The following is a 14,816-nucleotide window of genomic DNA, read 5'->3' on the forward strand; positions in this document are numbered from 1 at the left end:
CATATGACAAAACATAAATCATGCGGAAAAACCTTAATGCCAGGAAACATATTATTTACACATAATCATTTAGCATAATTTAGGAGCATACACTTTGTAGCGTGCCCTCCCTAGCTGCGCCCGAACCGAACAAGAACAAGCCTTTAGGACTCCAAATGTCGTCCCTCCGTAGATAGTCCACAGTACGTCCGGATCCGCCTCAAGTTAGACCAACTAGAATCGCCCTTAAGGTTACTAGGAAATTCGGTTAAGTGTTTGCAAGTGTTTGGCTTATTTTTCTTTCAAAACTTACCCTTAGAATACTTCAATCCCGTATGCATAAATTATGACCCTAGGCCCTTATTTATAGAGGTTTGGAAAGGGAATTGGAATCCTAGTAGGATAAGATTTAATTAAACTTAGAATCCTACAAGGACTCTAATTAATTAAATAATCCTTTTAGGAATAGGAATTTAATCATACACCAAATCCTAATAGATTTAGGAATTGTGCATGGACACAAACACACACACGCACGGAGCCACGAGGGCGCCCACGCGTGCATGCGCTTGGCCCACGCTACGCAGCCTTGGCGCGCTGGGTCTGCCTTGCGGTGGGCCTGGCGCTGCCATGGGCTGTGCGCGTTGGCGTGCGTCTTGCTTGCTGGGCGATGGCCCGGCTTCGTGCTGGGCCTTCGTCCGGCAGGCCTCGTCCGATGCTAATTCGTACGATACGCTTCCGATTAAATTCCCGGTTCCGGAATTCATTTCCGATACGAACAATATTTAATATTTCCGATTCCGGAATTAATTTCCGTTTCGAACAAATATTTAATATTTCCGTTTCCGGAATTATTTTTCGATTCTAACAATATTTCCGTTTCCGGCAATATTTCCGATTCCGGCAATATTTCCATTTCCGATAATATTTTTCGATACGTACCATGTTTCCGTTTCCGGCTACATCTACGACTTGGATAATATTTATATTTCCGATGCAATCCATATTTCCGTTTCCGGCAATATCATCGTTTCCGGAGTATTCACTTGCTTGTGACGATCTCAGCTCCCACTGAAACCAAGATCCGTCGATTCCGAATATCCATAGATAGAGTATTTAATGCCATTAAATACTTGATCCGTTTACGTACTATTTGTGTGACCCTACGGGTTCAGTCAAGAGTAAGCTGTGGATTAATATCATTAATTCCACTTGAACTGAAGCGGCCTCTAGCTAGGCATTCAGCTCACTTGATCTCACTGAATTATTAACTTGTTAATTAATACTGAACCGCATTTATTAGACTTAATATTACATGCATACTTGGACCAAGGGCATTATTTCCTTCAGGAATTACTCTGATTCTGATCATAATATTGGCGATCTTTTTCCTTCAGATACAGATTCAGTTTCAGAGATAGAGATGGGTGACGAAAATCTGCTACCGCCACCTACCCCACGGCTTACAGACTATTCTAAGCCAAGTCTGTCCGTGCTACCAAAGGCGATCATGCCTTCTATTGCAGCTGAGACCTTCAAGATTGAGCCTGCATTGATTAACATGATCGAGAGACGCCAGTACGGTGGGGAACCAGGTGAAGATCCGAATCTTCACATTCAGTCCTTTATCCAATATTGTTCCACCATCAAGCAAAAGGGATTGACTCCGGAGCAGACTATGGAGATACTTTTCCCGTTCTCTTTGAGTGGGAAAGCTAAACTGTGGATTAATGGGTTGAATCGGGCGGCTTTGAAAATCACTAATTGGGAGTCCTTGGCTCTTGCTTTTTATGTTAAATATTTTCCACCTGAGAAAACGGCTCGTCTGAGGGTCATATATTAGGTATCTCACAACAAGCGGATGAGAGTTTGTTCGAGGTCTGGGAGAGATTCAAGGATTTGCAAAGAGAATGTCTGCACCATAGTTTGGAAGATTGGTTCTTGATTCAGCAGTTTTATAATGGTCTGGGCAATGAGTCTAGATGTTTGTTGGATTCAGCTGCCAGTGGGAGGTTCATGCAACTTGAGGTGCCTAGAGCTATGGAGGTGATTGAGGAGATAGCCATTCACAATGCCCAATATGGGAATCCTAGAGGTCTATCTAATAGGGGTGGTAAGCATGATTCAAATTCCATGGAACAATTAACTGTCCAATTAACTGCTTTACACTATAAGTTTGATAATATGCAAGCAACCAATACTCAATCTGTCCAACCTGCTAGTGTAGCTGCTATGAGTGCCCAACCTGCTACTGTTTGTGGAATGTCTGGTCATTATGCACCGGAATGTAGGAGCTCTGTTGAACAGTGTAACGCATTTCAATCCTACAAACAAAATAACCCATTCTCCAACTTTTACAATGAGGGCTACAAAAACAACCCTCTACTATCCTACAGGAGCAACAATATCCAGAACCCTCACCAAGTCCAACATCCACCATTACACCCATACCAACCCCCACATCAACAATCCTACCAACCACGGAACAACTACAACCAACAGTCTAGTGGACCACCTGGGTTCCCTAGACAACACACATCAGCTCCACCACCACCACCACCTCAAACCACACAGCCTGACCCTATGCTAGTAAAGATGAAAAACATGATGCTACAAATGCAAAAATCTCTAAGTGAAAAGGATGCAAAGATCGATGCTCTTACTGCTCACAACAAGATCATTGATACACAGTTGGCACAGATGGCTACTACTATTGCAGGGAGGCCACCAGGCCAATTTCCTTCACAGCCCGAAAATAGGGAGACTGCTAATGCAATTACATTGAGGAGTGGTAGGGATTATGATGGTCCTTCTATGCCAGTTGAGGTTGATTATGGGGTGTCTGCTAGTGGTCTGGTCAGTGAGGAAATCCCAAAGATAGTTATGGATGGTAAGGAAGCTGAAAAGGTAGTCAATGAGAATGAGGCTACAACTGAGGTTAAGAAGGGGGTAGATATTCAAGTACCACCTGTTGCACTCCCCTTCCCAAACCGACAACTCAAGAATAAGCTAGACAAGCAGTTTGGCAGATTCTTGGAAGTGGTGAAAAATTTGCAGGTAACGGTTCCTTTTACTGAATTAATTTTACAGGTTCCTGCTTATGCTAAATTCATGAAAGATATTTTGACCAGGAAACGTGCTTTTTGTGAGGTAGAGACTGTAGCTTTCACTGAGGAATGTAGTGCTTATTTGCAAAACAAGTCTCCACCTAAACTTAAAGACCCCGGGAGTTTTTCCATCCCATGTAACATTGGCACTGTATTTATTGATAAGGCTTTATGTGATTTAGGTGCTAGTGTGTCTGTCATACCTTTGTCTGTCTGTACTAAACTGAATATGGGTGAGCTTAAGGTTACTAATATCACTCTACAAATGGCCGACCGTTCTGTCAAATACCCCTTAGGTGTTTTAGAGGACGTCCCTGTTAGAGTAGGTAAATTCTATATACCTGTAGACTTTGTAGTACTAGACGTGCAGGAGGATTCTCAAATTCCCATAATCTTAGGTAGACCCTTCTTTCACACGGCGGGGGCGGTCATTGATGTTAAAAGTGGGAAATTGACTTTGTCTGTTGGGGATGATAAGGTGACTTTTAATCTAAATAGTGCCTTAAAAAGTCCCATGCTAGAGGAGGAACAATGCTATCGTATAGATGTAGTTGATTTTATTACTCGTGATAACGTCTCCCAAGTTCTCGAAAGAGATCCCTTGGAGGCAATGCTTTGTTGTGAGTCTTCTGCAGGTGATAGCAGTTCTTGGAGTGCTGAAGTGGATGCTCTGGAGTTGGCTCTTAATGGTGGAGAACCTGAGCCGGAGAGCACCAAATTGAAGAGGTTAGTTCGGCCGGTTTGTTCTGTTAAAGAGGTAAAGAAACCCGAACTTAAGCCTCTTCCAGCTAACCTTAAATATGCGTTTTTAGATGATGAACAACTTTGCCCTGTGATCGTCAGTACTGCACTTGATGCAGACCAGTTATCCCAACTTCTTGTTGTGTTGAAAAGGCACAAAAAGGCCATTGGGTCCAGTATTGATGATTTAAAGGGTATTAGCCCTGATTTTTGTATGCATAGGATACATCTAGATGAAAATCATAAACCATGCATCCAACCCCAGCGTCGTTTGAACCCTGTCATGCAAGATGTTGTAAAAGCTGAAGTTATGAAATTGCTTGATGCGGGTATTGTATATGCTGTGTCTGATTCTAAGTGGGTGAGTCCTGTTCAGGTAGTGCCTAAGAAAGGGGGGACAACTGTGGTGAGAAATGAGAAAAATGACTTGATACCAACTAGGGTAGTCACAGGTTGGCGCATGTGCATTGATTATAGGCGTCTTAATGTTGCTACTAAAAAGGACCATTTTCCCCTTCCCTTCATTGATCAAATGTTAGAAAGGCTAGCCTGTCACAAGTTTTTCTGTTATCTGGATGGTTATTCTGGTTTCTTTCAAATTCCCATACATCCAGACGACCAGGAAAAGACCACCTTCACATGTCCCTATGGTACCTTTGCATATCGTAGGATGCCTTTTGGTCTGTGTAATGCACCTGCTACTTTCCAACGTTGAATGATGAGTATCTTTTCTGATTTTATTGAGTCTATCATGGAAGTGCTTATGGATGATTTTAGCGTCTATGGTACTTCTTTTGATTCTTGCTTGCTAAATCTTACTAAAGCCTTGAAAAGATGTGAAGAGTGTAATTTAGTCTTGAACTGGGAAAAGTGTCATTTCATGGTTACTGAAGGGATGGTTTTGGGACATTTGATATCTGATAAGGGCATTCAGGTGGATCGAGCTAAGGTCCAAGTGATTGAACAATTACCCCCTCCAGTTAATGTGAAGGTTGTTAGAAGTTTTCTTGGTCATGCGGGGTTTTATCGCCGCTTTATCAAGGATTTTTCTAAAATTGTTAAACCACTTACCCAGCTCCTCCTCAAGGATGCCCCGTTTGTGTTTACTGATGCTTGTCTCGAGGCTTTTGACAGGATCAAACAAGCACTGATTTCGGCCCCCATCATTCGTTCTCCCGAATGGGACCTTCCGTTCGAGATAATGTGTGATGCAAGTGACTATGCAGTTGGGGCAGTTTTGGGTCAGAGAAAGGAGAAGGTTTTACATGCCATCTATTATGCAAGTAAGACCTTAGATGAAGCTCAAGTTAATTATGCTACTACCGAGAAGGAGCTTCTAGCCATAGTCTATGCCTTGGATAAATTCCGCACCTATCTGATTGGATCCAAGGTGATAGTCTATACTGACCATGCGGCCCTTAAGTATCTTCTCTCTAAGAAGGAAGCCAAGCCTAGGCTTATTCGATGGATACTACTGCTACAGGATTTTGATCTAGAGATCCGCGACAAGAAAGGGGCTGAGAATGTGGTTGCAGATCACTTGTCTAGATTGAGGTATGACGATGGTAAGGGATCTACACCGATTGATGATTCATTTCCGGATGATCATTTACTTGCACTTGCCAGTCAGTGACCATGGTTCGCAGATTTTGCTAACTACATTGTGGGGGGAATTCTTCCGGCCGATCTTACATATCAACAGAAGAAGAAATTCCTACATGATGTCCGGTTTTACTTTTGGGACGACCCCTATTTGTTTTCGTGAGACTGCTGAAGGGTTGTACAAGCGTTGTATTCCAGAATGGGAAGTTCAAGGTGTTATCAGTAGGTGTCATTCTTCACCTTATGGTGGTCACCATGGACTGTCTAAAACAAACGTTAAGCTGTCACAATGTGGTTTTTACTGGCCTACTATGTTCAAGGATGCACAGGCTTTCATTATGGCTTGTGATGCGTGCCAGAGGGCCGGCACTATTTCGAGGAGGTATGAGATGCCACAGAACGGGATCCTTGAGGTTGAAATTTTCGATGTGTGGGGAATTGATTACATGGGACCATTCCCATCGTCCAAGGGTAACTTGTATATCCTTGTTGCTGTAGATTATGTCTCAAAGTGGGTGGAAGCCGTTGCCTCACCTACCAACGATGCAAAGACAGTCATTTCTCTGTTCAAGAAAATCATCTTTCCGAGATTCGGGGTTCCGCGCGCTTTGATTAGTGATGGAGGGTCACACTTCCATGAAAAGCATCTGGATGCGCTCCTGCGCAAGTATGGGGTTTATCACCGCACTGGGCTAGCCTACCACCCTCAGACGAGTGGTCAAGTTGAGGTCTCCAACCGAGAGATCAAATCTATCCTTGAGAAAGTGGTGGCGAAGTCTAGGAAGGATTGGAGCGATAAGCTAGATGATACTCTATGGGCATACAGAACCGCCTTTAAGACACCTATTGGTACCTCCCCGTATCGGTTGGTGTATGGCAAGGCATGTCACTTACAAGTAGAAATGGAGTACAAGGCTTATTGGGCAATTAAACAGCTCAACATGGATGCAAAGCTAGCCGGTGAGAAGCGGTTACTTCAATTGGGTGAGCTCGATCAATTCCGACTACAAGCCTATGATAGTGCCCGGATTTATAAGGAAAAGACCAAGAAGTGGCACGACAATCACATTTTGCATAGAGAGTTCTCGGTGGGCGACAAGGTTCTACTTTTTAACTCTAGGCTTAAGTTATTTCCTGGAAAACTTAAGTCTAGGTGGTCTGGGCCATTCACCGTGACTATGGTAAGCAAGTTTGGGTCTGTTGAAGTAGAGAATGATAATGGTGAACGATTCAAGGTCAACGGGCAACGTCTGAAGTTGTACCATGATGGGGCTACTGTAGGAGTGGTTGAGGTCCATCACCTCAATCCCTCCGCCTCATAGACTGCATATTCAAGGTAACAAGGTCGAGCGGGACCTAGAAATAAACCAGCGCTTTGCGGGAGGCAACCCGTATTTTATCGCTTTATTAGTATAAGTTTGATTTTTGATTCTATTTTTTGTGTGTTTAGTTAGTATTTCCCATACCTAAGTGTGTTTAAGTATTTTTTTTGTTGTTAGTGAGGCGAGAAGAGGGCATTACGCTGTTTGGGTGTTTAATAATGTGCAGGCCTAAAGCTCCAAGTTCAAGAAAGTGAAATTACGTACAAGGCCAAGCACGCTGCAAACCGCCCGATCCGAATCGGGCGAGGTGTGCCCGATCGGGCGCGTACGGATGAATTTAAAGCAGCTTCTCTGTGCCCGATCGGGCGCAGCATGCCCGATCGGGCGGTCTGGCGAGTGGAATGCCCGAGTCGGGCGATGGTCTGCCCGATCAGGCGCTGAAGGCGAGTGGTTTGCCCGATCGGGCGAAATTATTTTGCCCGATCGGGCGGTTGAGGAAAAGTTCGTGAAAAAGTCAAGGAAGAATTCCGGGCAAGAAAAAGTCAAGAAAAGAGGCATTCGCAAATCGCCCGATCCGGATCGGGCGAGGTGCGCCCGATCGGGCGCGCACGGATCAGAAGAAAAGGGTCGCAAACCGCCCGATCGGGCGAAATGTTGCCCGATCGGGCGAAACGCGATTTCAGCGATAAACCAACGGATTCCTCTTTCTTTCTTCACTTCCTCTTCATCTTCAACCTAACTTTCTCTCACTTCCTCCATTAAACCCCAACCTCCAAAAACTTCCAACCACCATATCTCCCTCAAATCTCCACCAAATTCAACAATTTTTTCATCAAAATCATCCTCTCATCATCCTCTACAACCTATACCAAACCAATTTCAGTTTCCTCCAATCCCCACAAAATCCTCAAATTCACCCAAAAAGCTCAAAAACCTCAAAAAATCAGATTTTCATCAATGGCAAACCGACCACAAAGGAAATGCACAAGGGTACCAAGAAATCAGCATGAATCTTCGACGAGCCGAGCTCGGGAACCGACACCACCACCTCCGCCGCCGCAATTCGAGCCCGACACGGATTTTCCGGAAGTCATTTTTGTTACGGAGGAGCAACGAGCACGATTCATCCACCTCAAATTGAGGGAGGTAATCCCTACTCGCTTTATATGCCAAAAATCTTTACATGAAATGGGTATTGAAAGTGATGTCAAGCGTGTCTTTGTTGGTGTTAATATGAGAAACATGTATAGCATGCTCCGTCTCACATTTAGACGGTTAACTCTGGAATTTTTGAGTAGTTTCAATGTGCGTAGAGATGGTTATCGAACCGTGTCGTCGGTTCAATTTCGTGTGATGAACCGAACTTACACCATGAGTTTAGCTGATTTTGGTAGGATTTTTGGATTGTCTACCACCTATAGTAGGAAACCTAAGGAAACCCATAATAACTGCACCATGTGGGGAAAGCTTACGGGTAATGCCAATCCCGGGAGTATGCAACATTTGCATGCTTCCAAGATACAACACCCGGTCCCTATTGTCTTCTATAGGTTTCTGGGATTTACGATCTTTGGTAGGGATGAGACCCAAAATATTAGGAGTACGGAGCTTGAGATTCTAGGTGGCTACGTTTTAGAAGGGGAGGATGGCTACAAAATGAACCTTGCACATCATATGGCCTCCCAATTCTATTCCATAGCCACTTCCACCCATACTACTCGCATTACCATTGGTGGGTTGATCACCCACATAGCCATGGCCACGGCCAACTTTACTGAGGCTAACCAGACTCCAGTTCTGGGTAGCAACCTGCTTGACTTGGCTTACTTTGCTGGACTCCGTCGGCTACAGGGGGAGCATGGGTTGTTTAGGCCGGGATCCATGTATTGGATGTTTGAGAGAAATAGGCTTTTCACCTTTCCTGACCCTCAGGGCCGCACTAGTTTCAGACCCGGTCAGGCTCATTACTTATATGTTGGATTTGGGCAAGAGCCTCAGCCTGACCCCCAGCCTCAGCCTGACCCACAGCCAGAGCCCCACCAGTACCAGCCAGAGCCTCGCACCTACTTTAGGAGGGGGCGTCGAGACGCGAGGAGGCCCCAAGGTGGCCCGGTAGTAGATGAGGAGCAGGGGTCCATTCATGAGCGGTTGAGCAGACTTGAGCTCGGTTTCCAGGAGTTCGCAGCTGATCACCAGAGGACCATGTTCCCATTCTATGATCAGTATGCCAGGCAGGGCTACATTGCCCCAGATTATGAGCACCCTACCTGGTATACCTATCCCGCGGAGGGATATGGAGCTCCGGGTTCTATGGGCACCTTCACACCTACCCAGTACGGAGGGTGGGGAGCGGGTCCTAGCGGGCATGGTGGCAGAGATGATGGTGATGATGATGATGATGATGGCGGCCATGGCCGTCAATGATGGAGATGAGATCGAGTTGGTTCGATACCCTTGAGCCAATGAGGACATTGTCTGATTTGGTTTGGGGGGGTTTCACATTACTTGTGCATTGTAGGTATGTTTTTCTTTTCTTTTCGCATTTCTTTATTTTGGTGTGTTTCTTTGGTGTGTTTAATGCTTTGTAGAGTAGTTTATTGCTTTGAAAAAAAAATACAAAAATACGTTCCGATGAATACAATATCATGCTTCCCTGTGCCCCTTGAGCGGAAATTGTTTTGATTCTTGGTATTTGATGATGGGCAATGTAGATGTGTTAGCCATGATTTGATATTCGATTGCTTTGATGCCTTAACATGAGTCAACTCCGACTAACCACTTGTGGACTTGGTGCTTGACTAGTTGACTTGGTTAGGATGTGTGATAGCTTCCTGGTGTGTCATTGATTTTGAGTATTGGTTTGCAACTATTAGTAGTGTTTTATAACTCATATACATGCACATTGTGGAGGACGAAGGCATTTTTTCTATTTAGGTGGCCTTCAGATGAATTTAGATATATTTGTTCCCTCTTTTTCTACCCATGTTGTGCTTGTGCCCTTTATTCGGTGACTAACCATATTACAAGCCCATGAGAACCCCATTGGTTACTAGTCCCAAGCCTAGCTTGGGGGAGCTAATAGTAGTGAGGTGAGGGAGTTGTAGTGTGGTACATTTTGAGCATATTGAGTATTGAAAAGGGAAGTTCTTCTTATCATGATTGTTGTTGAAAAAAAAAATGAGCTGAAAAATGAATGAGATGAGGAGAATAAATAGAAAAAAAAACAATGTGAAGGTTCCAAAAGAAGAGGAAAAAAAGAGATTGAGCAAAAAAAAGAAAAAAATCGTTATTCTCAAAATAATTCAAGCTTTTGTCACTTCGGTATTACAATTTCTTATCTTCATGAGTGATTGGTTATAATTGTGAAATCAAGGCAAAAAAGTATAGTGTGGTTGTTTGTTGTTTTTATTCATGTGTTGAGTGGGAGAGTTGTGGTCATCATTTGTGATTGATCATGGATTTTCTAGGATTTATGCTCCCCAAAGCCAAGGCTTTAAGCTCACATTTTACCCAAATTTACCGCACCCTTACCTAAGCCTATCATTACAAGCTTGAAAGACCTTCCGACCTTTGTGCATAGAGTTGTATTAATGTGAAAGTAGTTTTTTATCAATGCAAGTTATGACATGACACATTCCGAGTCGACTACTAGGTTGAGTGTATGTTTTTCTAGACACACGAGTGTTGTGAGTTTGGGAGGGCATTGTACACTTATATGTTGGGAGGGGAGCGAACGGGTACATTTTTTATCCGCCACATAAATGAGTGACGAGTGTGTGAGCACTAGTCTCGAATTCCATTGTACATTTGTGGTTCGCTTTGCGTGACGATTGTTAAGGTGGATTGGCGATTGAATGAATTTGATTGGTTGACAGTGATGCATGCTTGTTGGATTTTTCCTCGAATTATGTTTTTCATTTTGAATTATGTTGGGGGTGAAGTTGGTTTTGTGTTCATCGATGATTTCCTTGCTTAGGGACAAGCAAGGATCTAGCTTGGGGAGGTTTGATATGCATGTTATATATAGTATTTTTACCCCCGTTCCTTAGTACTTTTATGTGTCAAACGTGCTCTTAGGAGCCATTTCTAGTACTAATGTGTGTTATTGAGTGTGCCTTGAGTTTCAGTTTTGATTATGAGAAATTGGTCTTTTTAGACCCGTTTCATGTTGACCTAGGCCACTATATGAGCCCGAGGAAGTTCGGGACCTCCATCGTCGACTTTCGGGAGCCTTGGATGCTTATGGTTGAGCCCCGAGAGTTAGACTCAGTGATATGGGCGAGTTATATTGAAGATTGCAAATTGCCCTGGGAGCTGAGGGCGAAATGCAACCATCGGGCGGAATTAAAGCGAATTGGACTCATCAACGCGCGCCCGATCGGGCGCAGCTCGCCCGATCCAGATCGGGCGGTCATCCTGGAGCTTATATGGAGAGTTTGAAATCCGCCCGATCAGGCGGATTTTGGCCCGATCGGGCCGACTATCGAGTGGATCGCCCGATCGGGCGACGCCAACCTCCAGCAGTTTTCGCGCATTTACTTTCCGTTTTTTAGGCTTTATTTTGACAAACTATATAAACAAGCTTTAATTATTTTTAGAGGACACATTATTTTCTAGTATTGAACCTTAGTATTATTTCCCTTAGCCTAGTTTTCTCTCTAATTTATGCAAAAACACTTAGTTTAATTCTCAATAAAAATTCAAGCTTTCACTTCCCTTTGTTCTTCAAATAGGTATTGTTTCTTATTTTAATTCTTTGTCTTGCTTTAATAATGCTTTCAATTATGATTATTGCTTTGTTTATTGTCAACATGCTTGAGTAATTTAATTTCTAGGGTTGGGGATCCATGAATAATATGAAGGGATGATTGAATGATTATGATTGTTGGCATTGTAATTGATTCCTATTGATTGGTTTATTTCACTATACAATTAGATTTGTGCAGGTTTAATTGTGGTAGTTATGCAATATCAAATTAAGATTCGAGAGATGCAATTTGATGTTTAGTCTTGTGTCAATAGGTGGAATTAGAGTTAATACGTAGCGAGAGCCCGTTAATTCTAAGTGTATGATTAGTATCGACTTGAGAGAGCATGCTAGTCTAATTAATTACTTTGTTGATTATCGTGATTGTTCAATGTCCTGGATTATTATTTGTTGGCGAACCTATGCCCTAGATTCCTTAATATATTGATTCATTCTTGTTTAATTATCGTTCGTAGTCTTAGCATACAAACCACCAACCAACTCTTGTTCACAATAGTCTAGATTAATTAATTGATAGTAGAAAGAACGCCTGTTTCCCTGTGGATTCGATCCTGACTTCCCTTGCTACCTAGCTAGTGGACCTTAGGTTATTTTTGATTAGGTGATACGACTTTAGCCTGTCAGTAGGCTTGTGTGGCCTAACGGCGTGTCTTAGAACATTCCTCCAGGTGTTGGGATATCGTCATTATTTTTTGCATTGGAGTACTTCACCACGCCTCGTTCAGGTCCTCGAACAAGTGTAGCACCTTCTGCGTTGGTGTGCACGGCTTATTACTTCGTTCGATGCGAGGATTCATAGATGTCCTTGTTTGTTTATCCTCGACAGCCTTTGCCTGGGGTTGATTTTCAGCGCCCAGAGCTGGGCGTCGGAATCTCTGGCGTCTGGTCCTGGGCGTTGAAAGTGCGCCCCAGGCAGGACTTTCGTTTTTGCTTTGAAACGACGTAGATTGTGTAACGGGCGCTTATAGGGCGAGCGTTATGTGCAGTAGTTTGACCGGTGTTTTGGTGACTCGCGATTTTCAGTTACCCTTGATAGTGGGGTGACTTTACATATTCTAAGTAGTGCTTTAGAATTTGGGAGGGGTTGTAGCCATTCTAAGGTTCGTTTTACACGATTGACCTTAGGATTGTGCCCCTATGACGTGTGTATAGCATTAGCGTCGAGAATTTGCGATAAAATGATCATTTCGAGCATTTTTAGAGTGTTTTTCTCAAGCCTCCAACTGTAGCTACGGGATTGGCTTGGTGCTATAATGCTTTGCATACGTTTTTATGCATTCATGGGGACACAGATCATGAATAGTTTGAACCAGACTCGTTTAGTGCGAGGTATGTTCGAGTAGTGATTTGCTACTTCTCTTGTAAATGTCGTATTGTGCGACATTGCCATGGTCAAGGTAGTCACGTGTTGAGGTGTGCCTTGACCAAAAGCTAGGTGCCTTTCTTTACCCATAACCATATTTGGAAATCTTTTGACTCACTTGCAACATTGAGATAAACGCATACTTAGCCTAAACCAACGACACTTTATTATGTTCGTAGAAGTCTTTGAAAATTATTTGAAATTCGAGTTCTACTGTGTACAATCCGAGGTGTCCTAAGTAGGTTGACTTATAGAAGGGTTCGTACAGGATTAGATGAGTGAATCAAAATGCTGTTACGATTTTTGGAATGCTGTCTAAAGATTTGCTGGAAGCCAGGGTGCAGGTGTCAAGATATACTTGTGCCCGTTTGGCATATGCTTTAGGCTTTTAAGGCCATCTTTTCCAGAATTGCGGGAATATAAACCGTTTTCAAATTGACTTAGATTTACTTGGTGTATGTTTGCACAAAAGGTCAAGGCATACTTAGTTCTTTCCCTAGCTCTTTCATTTCAATCTTTAGCCCCCAGTTGCTATTATGTCTTCTCATTAATGATGCTTTCAGATTTCGATTTTAGATGCCCGTGTCATATGTCTGAGTAGGGTGAGCCTTGGTTAAGTGCCAAGTCCTATTGACAATGTCTAATTTTTTCCAAAGGGGATTCGTAAGCATTTGAATTACCATGAACGGGTGCCCTGAGTTCGAAGGAACGATGGGGCGACGCCGTAGAACAATCCTCTTTATTGCAAGCTTACTGCCTTTACTACTTGTTGGCGATCATGACTGTGTCTAGTGGTGAAAGAAGGTCTTTAAGCGAACGACTATGTCTAGTGGTGAAGGAAGGTCTTTAAGTGAGTTAGTTCGCTTTAGGGAGGGTCAAGACGAGTACTTTAGAGGTCATGGACGCTTGCGCTAGCCCCCATTCAATTGAGGCAAAGCGATCTTTTGAGTCTTGGCTAAGTGCCTAGGAGTGTGAGTGCTCCTTCTAGCAAGGGTATGTGCCCTTATTATTTTTCGATGTGTGCTCGTTTTGGCATCTTGATGACTTGGATTCTTCCTTTGACTTAAATTTTTCTTTCGACTTGGGTTGCAAGTAATTAAATTTCAATAAGGGACTCTATTTCTTATTCTTGTTATTCTATAGGCTTTAATATTTTTGCAAATGGGTTGGACCGAATCATGGATTGCCTACGTATCCGCCTTAAATAGATTTAATTTGGAATCAGGTCTTGCGTAGTTCTTAGCCTAGAAAATGGTTTCTTAGAATGCTGATTTTAAACAAGTACGTTCGAGTGGAATCGCAATGTTTGAAATAGGGTGAAATAAGTGAAGTTTATTATTATTTTAATCTGCTGCTTTTCCGTAAGCCAAAAATTTGTTTTATTTTTTTTAGTACATGTATTTGCACAAAAATCTTTTCATGTGTTTTTTGGTTTTGGTACTTATATCTAAATACGTGATGTACCCCTCCAAGTGTTCGTTATTGTTCCGTGTATGTGCGGGTAAAATGACGAGCACTTCTGGACAAAATTTGGCAAGCAGAGAGATTCAGCGCCCAGGCTGGGGCGTTAAAGATTTCGGCGCCCAGCTGTGGGCGCTGAAAATTATTTCTGGGCGGATCTTTTTTGGTGCGCTAAATGCTTCTTTTTCTTTTTTAGATGAACTTTTAAAGGCGCTTTGCAAAGTTTGCTTTTTTATTATTTATTATTTTTTGTACTTTTCATTTGTCTTTTTTTTTTTTTTTTTTTTATTTGTGACTCAAGACGGGCTTGAAAGATGGGTTAAATGAGATAGGATAATTTGTATAGGCATTGGTCAAGCATGAGGATTACATCTGCTAGGACTCACAATTTGCAGCCTCGAGCTAGTGTCATGAGTTTACATCAACCTAGGCCAATGAATAGTATGGGGACGGCTCAAGGATGTATCCAAATA

General features: G+C 42.9%; 1 pseudogene; it reads right to left on the reverse strand.

Moving 5' to 3' along the window:
- Positions 1-1,807: 1,807 nt before the first annotated feature.
- LOC130468285 (uncharacterized) lies at positions 1,808-1,907 on the reverse strand (annotated as a pseudogene).
- Between the last annotated feature and the right edge of the window lie 12,909 nt (positions 1,908-14,816).

Source organism: Spinacia oleracea, chromosome 2, assembly GCF_020520425.1.
Source record: "Spinacia oleracea cultivar Varoflay chromosome 2, BTI_SOV_V1, whole genome shotgun sequence".
NCBI classification, from domain to species: domain Eukaryota; kingdom Viridiplantae; phylum Streptophyta; class Magnoliopsida; order Caryophyllales; family Amaranthaceae; genus Spinacia; species Spinacia oleracea.